The 20221-nt window shown below is 41.8% G+C and overlaps 1 long non-coding RNA gene across 1 annotated transcript in view; it reads left to right on the top strand.

The window, feature by feature from the left end:
* The window catches only part of LOC111667110 (uncharacterized), an 88074-nt gene that overhangs the window by 50207 nt on the left and 17646 nt on the right, over positions 1–20221 (top strand). The window contains exon 2 of the long non-coding RNA XR_002761627.2: positions 3239–3381. This is a non-coding gene — a long non-coding RNA (uncharacterized LOC111667110). The remainder of the gene's footprint in view (positions 1–3238; positions 3382–20221) is intronic.

The raw sequence follows: 20221 nt of genomic DNA, 5'->3' as shown, positions 1-20221 counted from the left end.
AGGTTAGCATGCTGATATTAGCATTTAGATGGAGGGAGTCAATGAAAAGAAGCAAATTAGACACGAATTAGATCAGAGCGGCAAATATTGATGCGAAGATCCACTCAGGCAAGTTAAAAAACTTTGCGCTTAACCTTAATTATTCTACCTTCCAGCAAACATCTTTATAATGGTATTGTATACTGCATACTGGCTGTTGAGCTGATAAACTGGAGCAGGAACATGTAGGATGGTGATACTGATGTTTTGAAGCCTTGGCCATGTTCAAAAATTGATTGTTAGTGGTTTATAATTGGCAGAAATACTCGTAAACATAAAAAAAAACATGTACAACCTCTGTAAAAATTTGAACCCTATGTACTTGCATGCAATTGAAGGATTAAGGATTAAGAAGAAGAATTTTAAATGTGTAGCCTAATCACATCCAATGCCGTATCCTCAGAGTCCCCCGTGTTTTAAATGATGAATTTAGTGGTTATTGCTCTAAGGCTTATCCATTGAAAAGGGAACTTGAACTCTCTTTAATCCATTCACTTAGCGGAGAAAATGTGTCCCAGACAGATGTTTTACGCGACTGCTAATTTAAAATGAACAGATCACATGGCAAGTACAGCACTTGCACATGCTGAACCTCCCCTAAGTTCACTGAAAGCCCTAAAGTTAGAAGATGCAATGTTGTTCGCGCAGATACAAATTTTACACATCAGTCAGCCCTCAGTTACAAGGATGTTTAAAGAAAATAAGATTAAAACACAAGAACTGCACCCACCAGCACATAAATGCACCACAGCGGCAGATTCTTCATTTCAGTCACTGCTCTCAGCTGCAGGACCACACAGTAATCAGGTAACCGTGAGCAAAAAGCAAATGCGATTTTAAATGATCATTGTGATGGATTACCTTTCCACAAACAACTTTAAAACCTCTGCAAGTTGAATTGATGTTTATTTTATAGAAAAACCAAGAGAGGCTGGGAAGACAGTGTGCGAAAGTGTACAAACTTGTCATATGTAATGCTTTATAAAACATGCAAAAACACTAGTATGCTCCCTGAGTTTCCTGAAAGCCATATGCTGCACTAACATATTCAGGTTATCTATTATGCATCTAATGTGATCTCTGTCTGAACCTTTTCTGTCGTTTCTATAATGAAAGGATGAAACATCTTATATATTGAGTGGTATAAGGCACTGAGGCTGCAGGCCTGTGTTCAGTTTTGACTTCAGCCATTTTCAAAAACTAAATGAAATGAAGTAAGGTAATTTACAGAATAAGAGCTTTCTACCCTCGGAGCTGTTACATCAGAGGCTGAGTATTGCTTTTTTTATTTAACAACTCTGAAGGCGTTAAGGCTTTTTAAGGAGGAAAAGCTTGTGTTGCCCAGTGGAAAACACTCAGTATTTATTTGTTTTTTTATTGTTTCAGCTGAGCTTTTTTGATTGGTTCGAGGCACACTCCATTCCCAAAAAGCACCGCCGTGCCAGCCGTAGCGGTAACAGGGGATCTAATTAGCTAATTTTATTAGTCCTGTTCTGTTTTTTTTCATATATATTAAGAGAAAACCTTCCCACTTTCACCCAGACAAGGTGCTTGAATCGAAAATCGGTACCGAGCACTTCTCCATTACGGATGAATGTGAGAGTGACTGGGTAATATATTTTATTCCTTATATCCACCGCTGTGGCTCTGACCCTGGTGCTCCACATATTGGCTGCCTGTAATGGTGCCCTCTTGTAATAATAGTGCAGGTCCAAAGTGGCTGCCCTGGGGAATCTCAGCTGGACTCTATTATTCGACTTCACTGTTGCCTTCAACAATTAATTGAAAAAAAAAAGAGAAAAAGAAGATTGGAGAAAGACAGACTGGAGGAGGCAGGAGAGGGAATCAATATAGTGGGTGTTTTTTTAAGAAGTCAGTACAAATAGGCCAATAAAGTTTTCCAGCTATATGGGACACACATGAATGCACTTACTCTCAAATAGGACAAAGTCAGGCTTTAGTTTGTTGCTTTCTCTTTCTTTAAAGGAGCAATTTGTAGCTGTTCAGACTTACCAGTCTCGCCAAGTTCAGCCATCTTTGTATTTACAAGACAAGAGGGAGTTATATACCTCCCTCTGGGCAGTCTGGGCACTACAGTGACTCGGTATCGGAAAGTGATGAGACAGGCCAACTGGGCCAGGGCCAGCTGGTTAGCATGTTAACTTCTTTAGAAGAAAATAAGTGATAGAAATAGAGCAAAACAAGAGGGTTGCTTTCCTTGTTATAAGATAATTTCTTCACAGAGGCATACAAACAGTAAAGTGAGTGTGTGTGAGAGAGATTACAGAGATAGGCACTGGTCCAGCGTGGTATTAGACTACAAACAAGCTACAAATTATCCAACTGAAAAAAAAATTCTGAAACACTGCATTGCAAGGAGGTTGGTCTGTTGGTCTCTCAGTTGCTCCAACACTTTGGTCAGACTGATATGATTTGATAACGCTGTGAAGTTTGCAGCTGTAGTATCATTAAATAGATGTTTACAATAAGCTGTGGCCATGCTACCACTAAGCAAATCAATACTTTGAGTCTATTTAAAGAAGGATAATCATTTAAATAATGAGGTTACAGATGCAATTCAAGTTTAAATGACCCTTTATTTGAATTTAATGTGATGTGTAAATACATTGTAGGTGTTGTTTTTAAAGACCCGTACTCTATGGTGTCAGATTAAACGCTGACCAAACTAACAGACACTCTGTAAAAAGAGACAATTAAGTTGTCACGATGTGATGTGATGTGATGGCGTATTCCCTCACAGACAATTCTTCCTTTGAGTTTCAGGTGATTGACAGTAAGTGGAGCATGAAATAACAGCCACACTCCTAACAATAAAATTAACAATAAAACCAGCACTTTGACAAAAACCAAATGAAGGCTTCATGTTTACTGTCATGGATTACCTCAGTCTGTGGAGGCTGTTTATCATACTGCAGAGGAATGGTTGGCGGCTAATGGCTTCTTCTTCGGAAACGAGGAAAATGAGTTTTAAATGTAAAGGAGAGGAGCAATCCACACTACTGTAAGAGTACACCAGGGGCTTGAATCTGCAGCCAGAGGTAGCCATCACAAAGGTTCACCCAACAGAAATGTGTGTACCAAATATTGTGGAAACTAAATATTAGCATATTAGCATGTCAAATACCTGTGGATATTTACTGAAAGTCTAAATTCAAGTGCTGTTTGTTTTCTGTTTCAGACTGAAAAGCACAAGTCACATGTTGGACAACACCCCCAGTCTGAAGAAAGTGTGTTCAACAGGCACATGAATCCAACAAGAGACTAAGGCAGCTCATCCGAAGGGGCTGGTTCCACACGGAGATCGAATCAACTTCGTCAAGTGTGAGTTTATAAGGACACACACTCTCCTTTTGTGTGTGTGTGTGTGTGTGTGTGTGTGTGTGTGTGTGTGCGTGTGCGTGTGTGTGTGTGCGTGTGCGCGTGTGCGTGTGTGTGTGCAGCCCTGACAAGTACAAACAGTCCGGTGACATACAGTTACATGGCTCCTCAGAGCTCAGAGATGCTGTGGGCATGTTTAGTACTGGATTCAGACAGAGAACATCAGCATTCAGTGTTTAGTGGCACCATCTGTCCCTGAGCAGGAAAACTCACACACACACACATACACATACACACACAAGCAGACATACAGTATGTACAATACGCTCATACGTCTCCCCCTCATACACACACTCAGATTTCCTAATTATCCCCCTCCAGTGGACGCTTGATTTCCCCTCTCTTCCTCCATCTTTTTCCGCTCTGTCTCCTCTCGGTCTCCCACAGCATCGGATGGTGTCTATTTAAAAGGATTGCTCCACACACACACACACACACATACGCACACACACACACTTTCTCTCCCTCTCTCTCTCCCTCTCTTTCTCTCTCTCTCTTTCTCTTTGTTTGCCTGTCTTGCAGCTTCCAACCAAGTTTGACGACTTCGCATAAATTAGCTCACTTGTTTGTTCTCCTCCTTGAGTGCATGCTGGTTAGCAAAGTGGTGCCTGCTGATATTTGACAAGTGAGAGTTCACTGCATTTTTTAAAACTTTACTCAATAACATATTTGGTGAACCCTTCAGACACATGGTTTCATGTCAATACTTGTGGACCCTCGTACATGTTGACTCCTGTCTCATGACTGGCTGGAGGCCATATCTTTTTTTTTTGCATACCCGAGCAGAGCAGGGAAACTTGGCTAATACAGTAGCTTTATCCATTTTGTCCTCTGTCCCCTCAAAGGTCAGCTCTGTAAGACACTTTTTAATTGGTGAACATCACAGATTTGCGAGTCAGCAGTCAATTTACAAAGGCCCTGAGGAATTATGACTCATGCCCATTAGGAGCAAAGGAGGAAGTAGTGTGATGTTGTTAAAGGGCAATCGACAGTCGTTAGTTTCTTTTAAACTGTAATCTGTCCCTAACCTTAGCTGAGTGTTTCACTTTGCAACAAAGGTCCACAAACCTTAACAAAGTTATTTTAACCCAAACCTTGTTCTCTCCCTGACCCCAAAGGCCGAGCCATGGGTTCTACATCCATGTGAGTCTGTGTGACATAAATCTCATCTGCTGAAGTCCAAGAGCTGAACTGTGCAGCCCAAAACGTGGAGCGTATGCAGACCCCCAACGTAGTGTGCGTACGAAAGCGTGTCGGCTGTCCGTGTGCAAGTCCATAGCTAAACATGTCCACATATCCATGATACCTAGACCTAACCGAACCTCAACTGTAGCTGTGTCAGATGGAAAAGAGCTTTGTATCAGCGATGGAGGACACGGACAAACGATGAATCAGTTACGTGTGTCGTTCTGAAGGGCGCGGACCGACCAACTGTCTTGGTGGTTCTGTAGTTTGAGGACGTGTTGTTTACTTCATCTTTGCAGTGGATCAACTGATTGTGGTGATTTCTTTGCAATTAACTGGTTCTGGTTTGTCTCTATGTATTTGTACACTACACTGATCAAATTGAGTTAGGGAGAGAAATGAGCTCCTGGTCACTCAGACAACTATTTCAGTTTTATTATCTTAATTATGGAATTAAGAGAGAACGTACTGCTGTGTAGGAGCTCAGCTTCAGGATCCTTCAAAACACTGCTGACTGGAGAGGGTTTAAAACTTTGTTTCTTTGGTCCATGTTGTATTTTCTTAACTTGTATTGTCTTATCAAGAGACCTGTCTTTTTCTGTTGTCAAAGCATTCAGCTTCATTGTGTATTTTAGACCCAATGATTATATCAGGCCTGGGTTTTGCTGTCTAAGCCCTGAAAACCAAGTCCGCAAACTTCCCTCTGAGGCAGTGAGGAAACGGTCTCCGAAGGCCCAGCACCTTAAATTACTTCTTACAAAGATAGGAATACACACACAGACATTTCAGGCAAGTTTTCAAGTTGACGTTTAAGCCAGTCAGGGTTCAAAACGGGACCCTGGGAATTCTCGCTCTGCCTTCCCCTCTACCTCTCACCACCTCTCTGGCTCTCACGTGATGATGAGACATGACACACGGGTGATGACTGTGCCCTTGTATTGATTCAAAGTGCTCACACACACATGCGCACACAGAGACACATATGTTTTCTCTCAGGGAGGAGGAGAGAAAGGTCATGTCTCTCAAGTTAATTAGTCTCTCTAGCCCTCAGGTCTGGAGGAGCTTTCCTTCCCTCGTCTTTCTCCATGTCATTGTTCTCTCTCTCTCTCTCTCTCTCTCACTCGCTCTCCTGCTCTCTGTTTCTCTCTGCCACCAGAGCGTGAAGGTCAGATAACCTCTCTTAACATTTCCCTGCATGTGTTTATGTCCTGCTTTCTCAGGTTGCTATTTGCTGTACAAAACATACAAGCGCACATAATCACATAAACACGGAGGTTATTCACAATATCTCTGATCCTAAAGCCAGAATCGATTTGTTTTGTTTTGTGTAATTACTTCTTCACTGCAGCCGAGGGGGTATAATGTGTGTGTTTGGTTATGTTTGGCTGCAGGGATCGGCCATAATGAAGTGTGAATCTATCTGATAAAAAAGTGTGCGAGTCAGTGAACTACCCCGAGGCAAAAACACACTACTTTTGAAATCTCTTCTCTTTTTTTCTTGAAGCTACTTATTTACTTTCAGATCCGTCATTTTGACATATTTGCATATTCAGACACTTTAGCAGTGGCACTCCAAATTGTGGTCAGGTGTGTCCTGTTGGCTTTAATTATCCTTGAGATGTGTCTAGAACTTAATTGGAGTCCACATTTTACCGCTAACCCTCAGAGATCTCTCTCTTTGGAGGACCACTTTAAACCAACAGCAACTGCGAAATGAGGGGAGAGATCAAGGAGCAGACATGGGCCAAACTACTCTTCTTCTTCTTCTTCTACTATTCTCTCTCATGCCTACATCCACATTAGCTTTGTTCATATTCTTTTCCTCAGTACTTTTTTTAAATGTCACATATTTTACACTTTTCCTGTGTTGATCCATAAGAAGATATATTTGTAGTTTTAAGAACCAAAAACCATCACTGTGTAGTTTTACATCTCCTTCTCTCTGGAGCTCTAGTAACAACAGGTCGGTGAGCCAATCAGAAGAGAGGAGGCTCTGAACCTCTTTTCTGATTGGCTGGCTGTTTTCTGAGTGATCCAATAAAAATAAACCAGATTTCAGGTAAAACACTTAGAGAAACCAGATTATGCAAGGTTGGACAGTGGGACCGGATGGGCTGGGCTTGGGGCATGGTTGAGGGCTTCGTTGTGACATCACAAAGTTACAGGAAGTCCTGACGGCTCGTTTTAAGGCTCAGTTTCTAAATAGAAGCTGTGTGCATATCTCTGCAGAGTGAGCGCTTTGATACTTTCACTGAGAAAAAAAGACTTTATAATCTCACTTTATACAAAGTGGGACCTTTAAGCAGCAGGAAAAACTTCAGGCCTTCAGCAGTGTGTGAATGACATCTGTGGATAAAGGAAATGCAGTCGCCTCTTATGAATACTTGCCTCTCCCATTTATTTCTTACGAGGTAATTGTTTTTTTTTATGTATGGAATATAGTTTGCTGATCTGCAGTAAATCCCATGTTTAATTTTTTTTAATCATCCATCTAAAAGAGAGGGATGTTTAAACTCAAGTCCGTATAAACTGACTTTTTATCTTCCATGTCACTGGCACCTTGAAGACTTCATCACCACTGCACTTCACTTTCCTGTTGCCAGGTGACATAGATCTTTTATTTTTTATGAAGCACAAAGTTTATGATTATTATTCAAATATGAATGAAGTTATATCTGTCCTTCCTTATCTCTGCAGTGCTTTCATCTTTTATCTGTGCTTTCAGTCTCTTTCTCTCTGTGCTCGCTTGTTTTGCCCATATGGTGCTAAAGCCACTGCATTACAGTCATCAACGAGCCAATTCAGTCAGTTAGCGCAGACACACTTCGCTCCTCTTCACTCACTCACCTTAATTATGGTTTACAGCACTTGATATAGTCATTTTCTATAAATTGTGCCAACTTCTCCTGAGAGCATCTAATGCAGTGACTCTTAATGCCAGGGTCACGACCCTGCACTGTGTCAGGACTGCAAGCAAGGCTTAAGATCACAAATATCTTTTAAATGTGTTTGTGGAGCCAGAGTGAAGACACAGGGCTTTGCTATAACCTTAGAATTGGCTATAAAAGCATCATTTTTCTTGCACTGTGTTTTAGTTGGCACGCAGTATCTGAGGACCAAGGCCTTGTGACATAACTGTACTTCAACAGCTTATAAAATTGTGCAACAGTCTGATAAAAAGCTACATACGGCCACAGCTAGTATATTTTTTGCAACACAATGGCACTGTCCATGGTGCTGAAATTGCAGTAGGAATAGTCCCAAAACCCACACTTGTGGTATGTGCGAGTACTCAAAAGTCTACTTTGCACAACTTTATTTTTGACTTTGCCTTGTGCTGTCCATGGTGCTGAAACACAGATCGTGACAGGTGTGTTCCTCTGTAGTGGTATGCAGCTATCCACAGTGCTGATGTGTTTATCAGAACAGGTTTATCACCATCACAACCAGCGCTGATCTAAAAGTGAACTTTACCCTTGAGTTCTGCTGAAATACCTGAACCCAACAAGTCCCAGCAAAGTATTGCATCTGGAATGTTTTCTCTTTCTCTTTGAAAATGCACAATACCCAGTGGGAAGAAGGAGAGAAGAGACTGGTCCTTTATTTTGCAGAAACAGCTGGGTTCAGTTGGGTAGGGGTACTGTTGTTGACCAGATGCAGGTCTCAGTTTTAGGCACCTGCAAAACCCTTTCCTTCAGTCGACATATTTTCACTTATCTTTCCTGTTACAGTATCCGTAGTGCTGTTGTACTTAACTGAAGAAGGTATATTTCTTTGCAGCGGTAGCACACATTGTGGCAGATGTATTCCTCTGGAGCACAGTTTTATCACCTCATTAAAAGCAATAATCTGGCCGAGCAGTGAACTTTTATTTAGCCCTATGGTGTTTTCTGCTACCCCGGTTTCAGGTTGGCTCTTGTCCATTTCCTCTCTTTAACATTGCCAATCGTCTGCGTGCATGCATGTCGAGTGACACTGTCCATGGTGCTAACACTGGTCTAAATTACACATTTATCTTTATTATTGAAATGCTGCTAATTAACCAAACTACCATCGCTCCAGTATCAGTTACAGTTTTTTGGCTCAGCTGGATTTCTATGTAAATATACAGTAACATAACAGCAACTATTTGCTACTACTCCAAGACAGACTAACCATCATTAGCTCAAATCTGACTGTGGCTGCACAGAATCTGCACTCATTCCCATTCATTTCTCTGAGGAGGACATGACATGAGCCTACGTATTCCTGACAGGCCTGCAAACCAAGGACAGGATCTTCGAGACATTTTCTTCTGCTAATAAAGTGTTGTGCTTAAAGATAAGCATAAGCTTGAGGACATGCATCTCCCTTTGCCACGACAACCACAATCACAGGCTTCCGAAAATAGAGGTAATCAACTTTGATATGAACTTTGGGGCACCATGCTCCCGCTGGGTGCACAAACCCAAATTAGCTTTCCTTCCCTCCCATTTGTATTTTTAATGCAGAGGGCAGACGTGTCACAGGATAGTTAACAAAACGTGAGTGAGCGATCTTGACAAATTTCAGGAAGGTCACAAGTGTAAATCTTTAGCTGAACTGTCTGACTGGAGAAGGAAAATTAGAAGCACCCTCCACACTGATTATAAAATCCCCCTGAGCCAAGCACTAAACCTCCCTATAACCTCCCCCTATAATTCTGTATGTGAATGTGAATGACAGGATGTTGAGGAGGAAAAAAAAAAGCTGCTGAAAGACCTGTTTAAAAAAAAGAAACCCCTGCGAAGATGTCTCGGTAGATACCTTCATTTTAATATGTCGTAAACACAAAAAATAATGACTGTCTGCATAACATGCACTCACACATATACCCACAAAGTAATTGCTCCCCTCCAGGCTGTCTATCAAACACCGTCTGGCTTCATAATGACATGCTAATAAGGCGCTAACGACAGACAAAAAGGCTAACAAGCTTTGCAATTAAAATGACCGAAAATATCCAGCTTTTCACTCCTGCTTCTCTTCCGCTCCTCCCCAGGGGGGCCGCGGTGTTTTGTCAGCTTTACTCGGTTTAAGTAGTTTTTTTTTTTTTTTTCTTCGTCTTCGATGAAGGCAGGCGCATCAAGAAAATGTCAGTAAGGAAGTGTGTGTGTGTGGATGAGAGGGAGAGAGTGCGTTGATTGCGCCCTTTTGTTTAATCTCCAATAATGTTCCTGTTAAAGAGTGGAGGGCCGTGTCAGAATACTGAGTCAAAGTCTCCTCAGGGCTGCACACACACACACACGCACACGCACACTGTACATTTACACTCACACACAGACACATACAAGGCTCTACACACCATCGTATCTTCTCCTCAAAGTTTTTTTTTGTGATAATGCAAAAGGACAAGGTCTCTAAAAAATTCAGATCAAGCAGAGAGGGAGCGGCGGTGGAGGAGAGCCGGTCCTGTTCAAGTGGGATGAAGGGCTTTAGCATCTCCCCGTCATTAGCATAAATTATCGAACACATCTCCCTTGTTGACTTGTCGAATCGATGGAAACAGAGATATACCCACTGAACAGCCCTCATTAAATATGAACATGAAGCCCCCATGGTGTGTGTGTGTGTGTGTGTGTGTGTGTGTGTGTGTGTGTGTGTGGGGTGTAGCCAAGGCAAGACAACTATAATAGCAGCACAGCCATGCAGAGATCTTTGTCTTTTGTGTGCGCTGCTCTGCTGTTAAAGCTGCAGTGTGTATAAGGCAGCATCTCTTCCTCTCACTGTCCCTCTGCATGGGGATGAGTGTGTTTGTGTGTTTCAAAAGCAGCTTCCGGAAGTGACACCCACACACGCACACACACACACACACACACACACACACACACACACACACACAGAGAAAGACACAATGCCTTGCAGAGTCACTGCAGATCCCTCCGAGCGCTGTCCGAGGCATTTCTCAGTGGCAGCTTTATTATCTCGTCTTTTCAAACTGTAATCTTGCAGGTTTTTTTGTTTTTGTTGAGCTTTGGCTTGAAATAACTCAGCTGTGGAAAACAGACAAAAACTGTCAGGAGGAGATTTACAGCCGTACAAACTCTCCGCTCTTAATCTGTATGAAACGGCATAAAGGAATCACACGCTCGACTTTTTTACACCTTTTAATGTTTCCAAAGCAAAGTACTTGAAAAATGGTGCTCGTACAAAGTCACTGAATTGAATCCAAGGTCAAGAAAAACTACAAGTAGAGGAATATTTTCTGCGCAGCACCATTATATACAGGGCTGTAAATTTTGTAGCAGCCTTGAAAAAGTAGTCTGTGCTTCTGCAACTATTCATAGTGGTGACATACAGTACATGAACTCCACAATAGCTTTTTCCACAATAATTTATACTTGTGCCTTTACAAATTGGAACATAAATATTTTACCAATTTAAAGACCTATTCATCGTGGACTGAGCGTATATATCTAAGCGTGCGGATGGAAAACTCCTGTTTCTTCCATAGATTATCCAATAAATTATGGGAGTGCAGCCAACAAACTCGAAATTGACCCCAAAAGCAGAATTAAACATGTTATGTGTAACATTGATTAATAGTTACTGGACTATTTTTGAAGCTTTAGTGCATCTAAAGGCATCGAATCTCCACGAAACACTGTGGAAGAAATTTGCAGCTGTGTCACACAATCAGGAAAAGGGTGGAACTAATATGAGATCTCAGCAGTCAGAGCTGAATAAACAGGTATCTACCCCAACATGTCCCTCCACCGCGGGGTAGCAAGAAAACTTTGTCTGGGGAAACACAAATAGGGAATTTCATATTAAAAGACTGCAGCGTTTGGCATATACCTTCAAATTATCTAAAGAAACACCTGACTTTAAGGTTTCTGTTGCTTTTGGAGGGGGTGCTTCATCTGATTGATTCCAGTGAGGCTTTTTTCAGTGAAAACATCTTTTGAACATCTGTGCCAGTGTTGCAAGATGGCAGCTACTTTTTATTGAATTGTGTGAGTAAAACACTGTTTCGCACCACATGAATGGGTTCCACCAATGAAAAGTCAGGTTATATTCCAATAAGTCAGCCTAGTCCCGAAAAGAGGAGTGAAAATGACTTATTTTCTTCAGTCCAATCTGCCAACTCTGTATTAACACTGGAGGAACATCCATGTGTGTGTGAGCTGATAACACTGTTAGTGTTGTTCTTGTATTGTTGGCAAGAAAATGGGAGGAATAAAGGAACAAGAGAGCAGACCACTGGAGTCTCACAATGAGAAATAATAAAAAATCTAAATCACAAAACAGCCATAATTGTTCGGTAAAGCAGAGGAAACTTGAATTACCGCCTCACAGTCGTCTCCCTCTGCCAACCAGCCAAGGTGCAGTATGGCCGCACCCTCCCCTTCCTGAGCGACGGCATTGAGTAATGGCCAGGTGTGTGATTTGCTGAACATTGTGATGTCACAGTGAAGTTGACCCTTGACTATTTGGATATAAAATGTCGTAATCAGTGAGTTATGGCCAAAAACGCGTTATGTGATTTCACCGTAACCTTGACCTTTGACCTTTGACCACCCAAATCTAATCAGTTCATCCTCCAGCCCTGGCTTGCGCTGAGGCGTAAAAACATTTACACAGGTAAGGATAGTGACATTTCTGTGACAGGAATGACAGGATTATGGGAAATGCAGTTAAGATCTGAGGAACACTAGCACCTAACTCAGTTTTTATTCTTTTATCTGCTTTTCAGCAACAGCCCTCCCCTCTTTAATTTTAGCAAAAGCATTAGACAGCAAGGTCAAATAGTTATTCATCTTCGCCTCCCTCTCCTCCTCTGGTCTCCCCCTCTCATCACTGTCTCATTGCCTCTCCTCCTTGACATGACTGGTGACAGGGCTCACCACAATAAAACTTCACACGTCAGCAGGGCAATCAAATGCCACCTACGCGGCCTGCGTTGTGTGTGTGTGTGTGTGTGTGTGTGTGTGTGTGTGTATGTATGTGTGTGTGTGCAAGTGTGAAGGAGGTGGATTGAAGGTGAAGGCTACAGTATTGTCATGCCCATCACTACAGACACGCACTTCCCCCTTTGTGTCACCCGCTGCCCTTTAGATAGGGGGGGGGGGGTTCAAGTAAAACTTTATTAGGCGACAAAAGTTACCGGTCTGACTCATCTTAGGAGAACATGGGGAACAATGAGGTGACATATCAGATGGGATTTGTTACACACATTGGGCAAGGTAATGTTGGCTGATTTTAATTTGAAAATCTTTTGCATTTGTGAACATGTGATGTGTATCATGAAGGTGAGAAGGAACAGATTTACTGATATACAGTTTATTGTTCCAAACGGCCATCAGTGTGTTCTTCAGCAGACATATTGTCAATTATGCTTAGAGTTGCTTTGAAAACGTGTTTGCAGCTCGTTAATGATCGAATCCTTAATGGCTGTACATAACTTGTTTTTATTACCGCATGCAGAGAACATCTAATGGTATGTTTTTGCATTTCCTGAAGAATACACATTCGCAGACTGCTTACAACATAAACACTGAAGTAAAACCCGTTTCACTTGTCACCTGCAAATGAAAGGCAGTGAATGCGTCATAGATGTGAGCCATTCGAGCAAGAATAAAGTCGCACAGTGTGTGAAGATGGAGGAAAAGATCAGTTTATAAGGCTGGAATTATGCTCGTGTGAATATAGAGAAAAATGTGCCTGGGGATCTATGGAGAAGAGTGCTACAGGTAACTATAGGGCCGACGCTCAGACTTAAATCTCAACAATGAGTCATGCAACCTGTGTGTGAAGCGAGCTGATTGGTTGATCCGGCTAGTTTTAGGAGATGGGTTTGAAATCGAGAAGAGAAATAAAAAGATATCTAGATAATATTAAAATAAAAAAATCTACGGTAAAGGACGAAGAAGGACACACACTCCTCTTTGAGTCATTCCTTATACTTTATCAACATATTCAAAACGCAGTAAATTCTCCTCGGATTTCACTGTCACAACCTGTTTTTATTGCATCCAAAAGCGTCAAAGAAAAATGCCTCAGCAGTGTAACTGAAGAAAACAATGGCATCACCAGAGGACGACGTAAGTCCTTCAAGTGAACAAAGCCTTCAGGCATCGTTCATTGTTTTGAGCAAAAGCATACTTAAAGTTTGAATGAGCTCCAGATTTTCCACTTGAAGTTTATTGTGGTGGGAAGGCTTGTGCCTGGAGACGACCTCTGTTTATTTATTTTTAGGTCGATTTTTCCTTAAACTACTGAGAGGAGAAATTTCAATACCTGAGAGAAATATGTGCGCCACCTGAATAAAAACCCACGATGACATTTGAGTTGTTTTCATTTCTGCGTTGGGAGAAACACCTCGCTTAAATTGAACAACAACAAGGTTTTGATTTCACATCCGTCTCACCTCCGTCACCTCACATCACTCCACTCACTCTGCCGCGTATCTACAGCATTCCTCGTCTGCTTATTTAGTCTAGAAATGTAAAACGCTGACGGACAGATGAGAGCAGACGAAGGGCAGGGAAAGCAGCGGGTGTATGGTAGGCAGGAAGACCCTCATCATCACTAATGGATGCCTCAGGAAACTGCTCCGTAATGAACGGCTTTATTACTCAGTCGTCCCAGCGTCCCATCTGTGTGACTCCTGTGTGTGTGTGTGCGTGTGTGTGTGTGTGTGTGTGTGTGTGTGTGTGTGTGTGTGCGTTTGTGTGATACCAACATTATGCTGGCCGTCACCACATCCGTCTCCTCTCTGTTCCTCTGTTCTGCATGGAGGAGGTCACCTCTAGCTTCTGTGGGAGAGAGTGTGTGTGTCACTCACGTTCGACTCTGTGACACATTCTTGGCTACATCAGACACATTTGTGAATACCGAGGGTGACGGTCGAAACGGATGAGTGGTTAAACTGTCCACGTGCTTGTGTGTGTGTGAGAGCGCGAGGCAGCGGCATTTACTGTTTATGTTTGCCATGTATCGGGTCTCTGCAAGAATCTTATCTCTCCCAAAAGTGATCATGTTTGCATGTGTGTTGTTGTTGTGTGTGTGTGTGAATCAGTCATGCGTATTCAGTTTGATGCGCTCAGCTTGCTTATGGTTTCACAGATAATACTTTCCTCTTTTTTCCGTGGAAGTTTATTCGGTTATGATAAAACCATTTGCACAAAACTTGTCCTGTGGTCAGATATCATTCCTGTGGTTCCAGCTTTGAAAGTAGAGTAAGTGATATTTTAGGGTGGAATGAAACAACTTAAAATACATGCAGCAGTTCTTCCCCTCAGGGCAGGAAAAAGAACTATATATTATATATTATGATTATGAGATTTTTCAATTTGGATTTGATTTTTTTCTGAATAGAAAGTGATTCAGTGCTGCAGTAGGTGATAAAAGCTTTGCATTTAATCATAACAAACATACAGTAGATCCAAATTAAGGGTATTTCCAGACCAATTTATGAAGTACGGGTTTATTCACTACTGAATTCTTTATACTTGTCCTGTTTGTATGAGAATTTCAGCTAATCATCTGACAGTTAAAATAGGAGCTACTCGTGGAGCATCATTAACTTAGTGGGCACAGAGCCAACATAAAATTGACTAAACAATCTCACTTCAAGACCCATTTAGTACCTGCAGTGTTTCAAGTGTGTCCTTAACCTTTAAAGTCAAAACAGAATTCCTTTAAGTGCAGAGGAAAGATTGGAAATCTGGATGTCAGCCAGCGGAGCACAAAGCTAGCATTCACATTAGCACCGAGGAGCTACTTTGACAAAGACGGACTTCACAGAGGTCACAGTTCATTTAGCTGCTTTGATGAGAGCGTTTATTTCTTGGGTTACTTCGTGCCGTTTTGATTTAGCATCTTTTGTGGCTGTCTCAACATTGGTCAAGTTAGCATCTGTTAGCGTCCATGACAGCTAGCTAGACGGTGTGTGTGTGTGTGTGTGTGTGTGTGTGTGTCCCTCTGCAGGTGAATTATACAGAGAACAAAGTCACAGTGATCTATCACAGCCGACCTGCTGTTTACTAACCTTGGGGGCAAACACACATAATTGATTTATCTACATTCTTTAATCACTATTGCACTCTCTCTCTCTCTCTCTGTCTCTCTCTCTCCCCCTCTCCCCTATTCAGCATCATTGATGTCACTTTAAAAATGCCACAGTTGTTGCATCTCCTCAAAGGCTTATGGCAGGAATTATAATTGTAAGGACAGTAGCGTCCGGTTTGATAACTGCCCTTCCTCATGTGGAAAAAAACCTCCTCTTCCTCATGTTAAAGTCTGAATCTTTGCCCTTTCATTTCTTCATCACAGCTTCTTGTCCCACAAGATATTTGAGATTCTGTGTCTTTTCTGGACTCAGCTGACCTTGTCCCGTCTTATCTCCTCTACAAGGTGGAGGAACATGGAGAGGAAGACGGGCTTCTTTAAATATTGATGTCCACTTTTTCAGACTTTCTCAGCTGACCGTAAACTGTGGTCCTGGGATGGCTCATATGCCCACAGAAGAGGAAAACGTAAACATGCACAGATGTACTGCTACACACACACACACACACACACACACACACACACACACACACACAGAAAGAAAAGAAAAGTAAATGCATAAATATACACAAAGAAGACAGAATGCATACACACACATACACACACTTTTTCAGGTAGGAGTGACAGCGCTCTGACTGATTGAAAGACCTTCAACAAAATAAACCCTGCTGCGTATTTCAATTCCTAGTGCATCAGCCCCTACCTGTGTGTGCTGTTGTGCATCTGTTTACGTGAGTACAAACGTAAACCTCCGTCCGTATGTTTTCGTGTGTATGTCGTCCTCCCGTGATGAAGATAAATGTGGAGACAAACAAACGCATCAACAGATTGGCCGCAGATGTGGGTTTGCTGTTTGTACATGACCCGCTCCACGCTTTGTGTCGGTTGGATCGTGCCTCGTTGTGTGTGTCGTGCCAATGAAAGCCAATTAAATTGAATCCGCCCAGACACAGATAGGCGGCGATAAGACAGAGCGAGGCTGAGAAACAAAGCAATCACTCAGAGAGAGACAGCGCATTTCATGAAAACAGGAAAAACAGAGCACAGCACAAGTTTGAAAAGAAGCCTCGATAGAGAAGGAGAAGTGATTATTATTGGGTGTTATTGGGTGATTTTGAAGTTGTCGTCTAACTAACCTTAGCAGTTTATATGATGAAAGGAGCTGCAGTGTTTCAAATATCAGGCCTGAAGGAACATGAGACATTTCAGTTTGAAGAAATGCTAATGCAGTTTATACAGATCACTGGACAGAGTTTGTCTAAATTGTTTTAAAGTTTCGTTCTTGACTGTGAAATACAAATTAAAAATTGTATCATAATGTCCACTTATTGTTTTTTTTTCCAGAGCTTTCGACCACATCTCATAGCTTTCATCAGTGGATGTAGTTTGCACGGTTGTCATACACATTGCCTCGCTATTATCACCTGAACGAAATATGAAATTTCAGTCATTTGATAGTATAACATGACCAAGTGTTAGAATATGAATGAACGTGATAACAACTAAAACATCTCCATGACAACTGGACAAACTCATTGTCCAGAAAAACCAATTACTGTGAGTCGATGTAGCAGTGATAAGATTTCTTTATCAAATATTCCTGAAAAGAAATATCGTCCTTTGTTAACTAGAAATATGTCAGTATCTCAAGGAATGTAATAATAATAAACATTATTTATATATAAAGATATTGAATATTAACAAGATAAAGCAATGGGATAAAAAAAACATAAAAAACAACAGTAGGAATGTGATATATTGTATAATATGAATGTCATTAGTTTCTTTTTTCCAATGATTTATTGAAAAATGTAAGATATAATTCACATATAGGCAGCCGTGCACTCACCTCCACTGTCCTGAGAAGACCAACCGGGCTGCAGGGATTTGCCACAATCCACAAAAAAGTGCACAAAAATCGTGGCTAGAGCCGTGCACATACCTTTAGCCTTAAAAGTCGACAGGTTAGGTCGGACATATTTGGTGCTGCCTTTCCAGGAACTGACACACAACATGATCAACACAAACTCACTGCTCCTTCATCTCTTTCAAGCTCGGTCTAAAGAAGGCTGTTTGCTGCTCTCCTCCTTTTTTGTTTTTCCATCTGACTTCTCTTTCATTTCTTCCTCTTTGCGGTTGCTCAGCCTGGTTTCCACCCACCCGCAAGTGTGTGTGTGTGTGTGTGTGTGTGTGTGTGTGTGTGTGTGTGTGTGTGTGTGTGACTGTTCCTTTAATTATGTTTTTGTTTGTATCCGTGTCTTTTTCCTCATTTTGTGTAAATCCGCTTCTTTGCTACTGTGTTATTTGTTCATTGTCTGATTATTTGTAGCCTCATCTTCATTTGTCAGTCTTGAAAAGTGTGTGTGTGTGTGTGTGTGTGTGTGTGTGTGTATGCGCCCCTCTTCTTTTCTTGAGTGTGTGAGTGTGTGTATATATTGTATGCATCCAAGGCCCTCAGCTCAACATCTTAATAACATTGAGCATGAGGGCCCTTAAGCGCCGTCGGTTTTGCTCACTGCCTGATTAGTGGGAGTCAAAGCAGCAGAAGGATTTTTCGGTCGAGCGCAGTCAGGGGCAATCAGAGCGGTCTGGAGGGGTCTTAACGGTCGAAGACCTCCAGGAGACCAATTAGAGAAAGGGAGAGAGAAGCAGGAGTAACGGATTGAAGGAAGTGAAAGAGGGCTGGGAGGGAAGGGATTGATGAATGGAGTGGTAGTGGTCGCAAAAATTTAAAGGGTACTCCACCGATGTAACATTGACTGTAAGATTCACAATGGACAGTTAAAGGTCCCATATTGTAGAGAGTGAGATTTCCATGTATTTTTTTAAATTATAAAGCTAGGAGCTGGCCTAAATAAATACTGTGAAAGTATCAGAGTATTTGCACAAAATGCACACAGCCTGTATTCAGAAACTCAGCCTTAAAACGAGCCCTCAGGACTTCTGTGCCTTTGTGATGTCACAACAAAGCAGTCACTGCCCTCAGCTATGCCCCCAGCACAGCGAACCCACCTGGACCCTCCATCCAAACCTTGCAGGATTTGGTTTCTCTGAGTGTTTACCTGAAATCTGCTGTATTTTTATTCAATCACTTAGAAAACAGTCATCCAATCAGAAGAGAGGCTCAGTAATAAATAAAATCAAATGGAACACAAGAAAATTGATAACAGGATACAAATTGATACAGCACAATATTATTGTTGTCCAGACATTATTTTTCCTTATCTGAACCAGGCACCTACATTACCCACAATGCAGCTTGGCTGCCAACGGTTCAGGGGGACGTTTGGGTTTGATATATGCTCATAGCTTGAGCGGAGATGAGGAGCAGGCCGAAGGAATCTGATATGCTCGCTTTTCTTTAACTTAACATCCCCATATATTTCTCATTTCCAAACTTCAGACCTGGTGATATCAAGTGACATCACCTGAGGCAATTTATCAAACGTTATGCAGCTTCTTTTCTTTTTAACATATGCAGTAGTACTCCCCAAAACCTTTGTGTTTACTTTGTGTAAAATGTGCAAAATCTGTGGAGTGCCCCTTTATGTGATCATCACAGTAGTTACGATTCATCCTGAGGGGAACTCATGGCGAGATGTGAGGGAGGGAGGGAATGAGGGAGGGAATGTGAAGGAAGGTGCCAGATGAAATGGCAGGAAAAGAAAAAGAGGGAATGAAAACAGAGAGTAAAAAGAAAAAACTCAGACTGGTGAAAAAGTCAATTAAATACAGACACTGAGAATGAATACCAGTAAAAAAAAAAAACAGCTTGAACTGTGAAACACAATAATGAAGAATGATATTAGTGGAGTATTGAACTGGCATAACGCTCTAAATTCAATAAGGTCGAGGTTAAAGGGGTAGAAATCGGAGGAGGGTAAAAGAGATGGATAAAGAGGATGGAGTTATGGCTGAATGAAGGTTAAATGTGTCTGCATGTGCAGCTATCACCATTCCCCTGAACTATTAACGTCAACATCCATCAGCAGAGACCTGACCTCCACACCAATGTGTTTGGATGTACAGTACCTGTATGTCTGTGTGTGTGTGTGTGTGTGTGTGTGTGTGTGTGTGTGTTTGTATGTTCTGGGGCCATCGTAAATCGATCACACCCACCTCCAGCACAGGAAGTGCAAAGTGAAAAATAGTCTGTCCTTCTGCACTTGAAGCTAAAAGCCTCAGTGATGTATGTGACTCAATGCAGATGGAAATATCTTCAATGCAACACAGCAAATATAACAGGTCGATTTTTTATTTTTTTCTCTCTCAATGAAAATAATAGCTGCGGTTTGCTGGAGTGAAGTACCAGATGTGAAGATTTTCAGCACAATGGGAGGGGGGTCATACCGTTTACAGAAGGTCACGTCTGGTTTTCAGATAATAAACCACTATATCCGGCGGCCATATTTTTTTTATATTTCAGCTCTTGTGCGAAATCAACAACAGATGGACAACGCTTCTCAATCTACAGATTTTTCATGCCAGTGCACACGGAGCATTTCTGTGCCTGAGTGACACCTGTTCACTCGCACGAGAGCACAGAACAACTGTTGTGACTGCGACT

The sequence above is a fragment of the Seriola lalandi genome, unplaced genomic scaffold (assembly GCF_002814215.2).
Source record: "Seriola lalandi dorsalis isolate HSWRI2012SDOR001 ecotype SW California unplaced genomic scaffold, Sedor1 jcf7180002054684, whole genome shotgun sequence".
NCBI lineage: Eukaryota > Metazoa > Chordata > Actinopteri > Carangiformes > Carangidae > Seriola > Seriola lalandi.
Note: the sequence above shows the minus strand (reverse complement) of the source record. Positions and strands in the feature narration are given on the sequence as shown.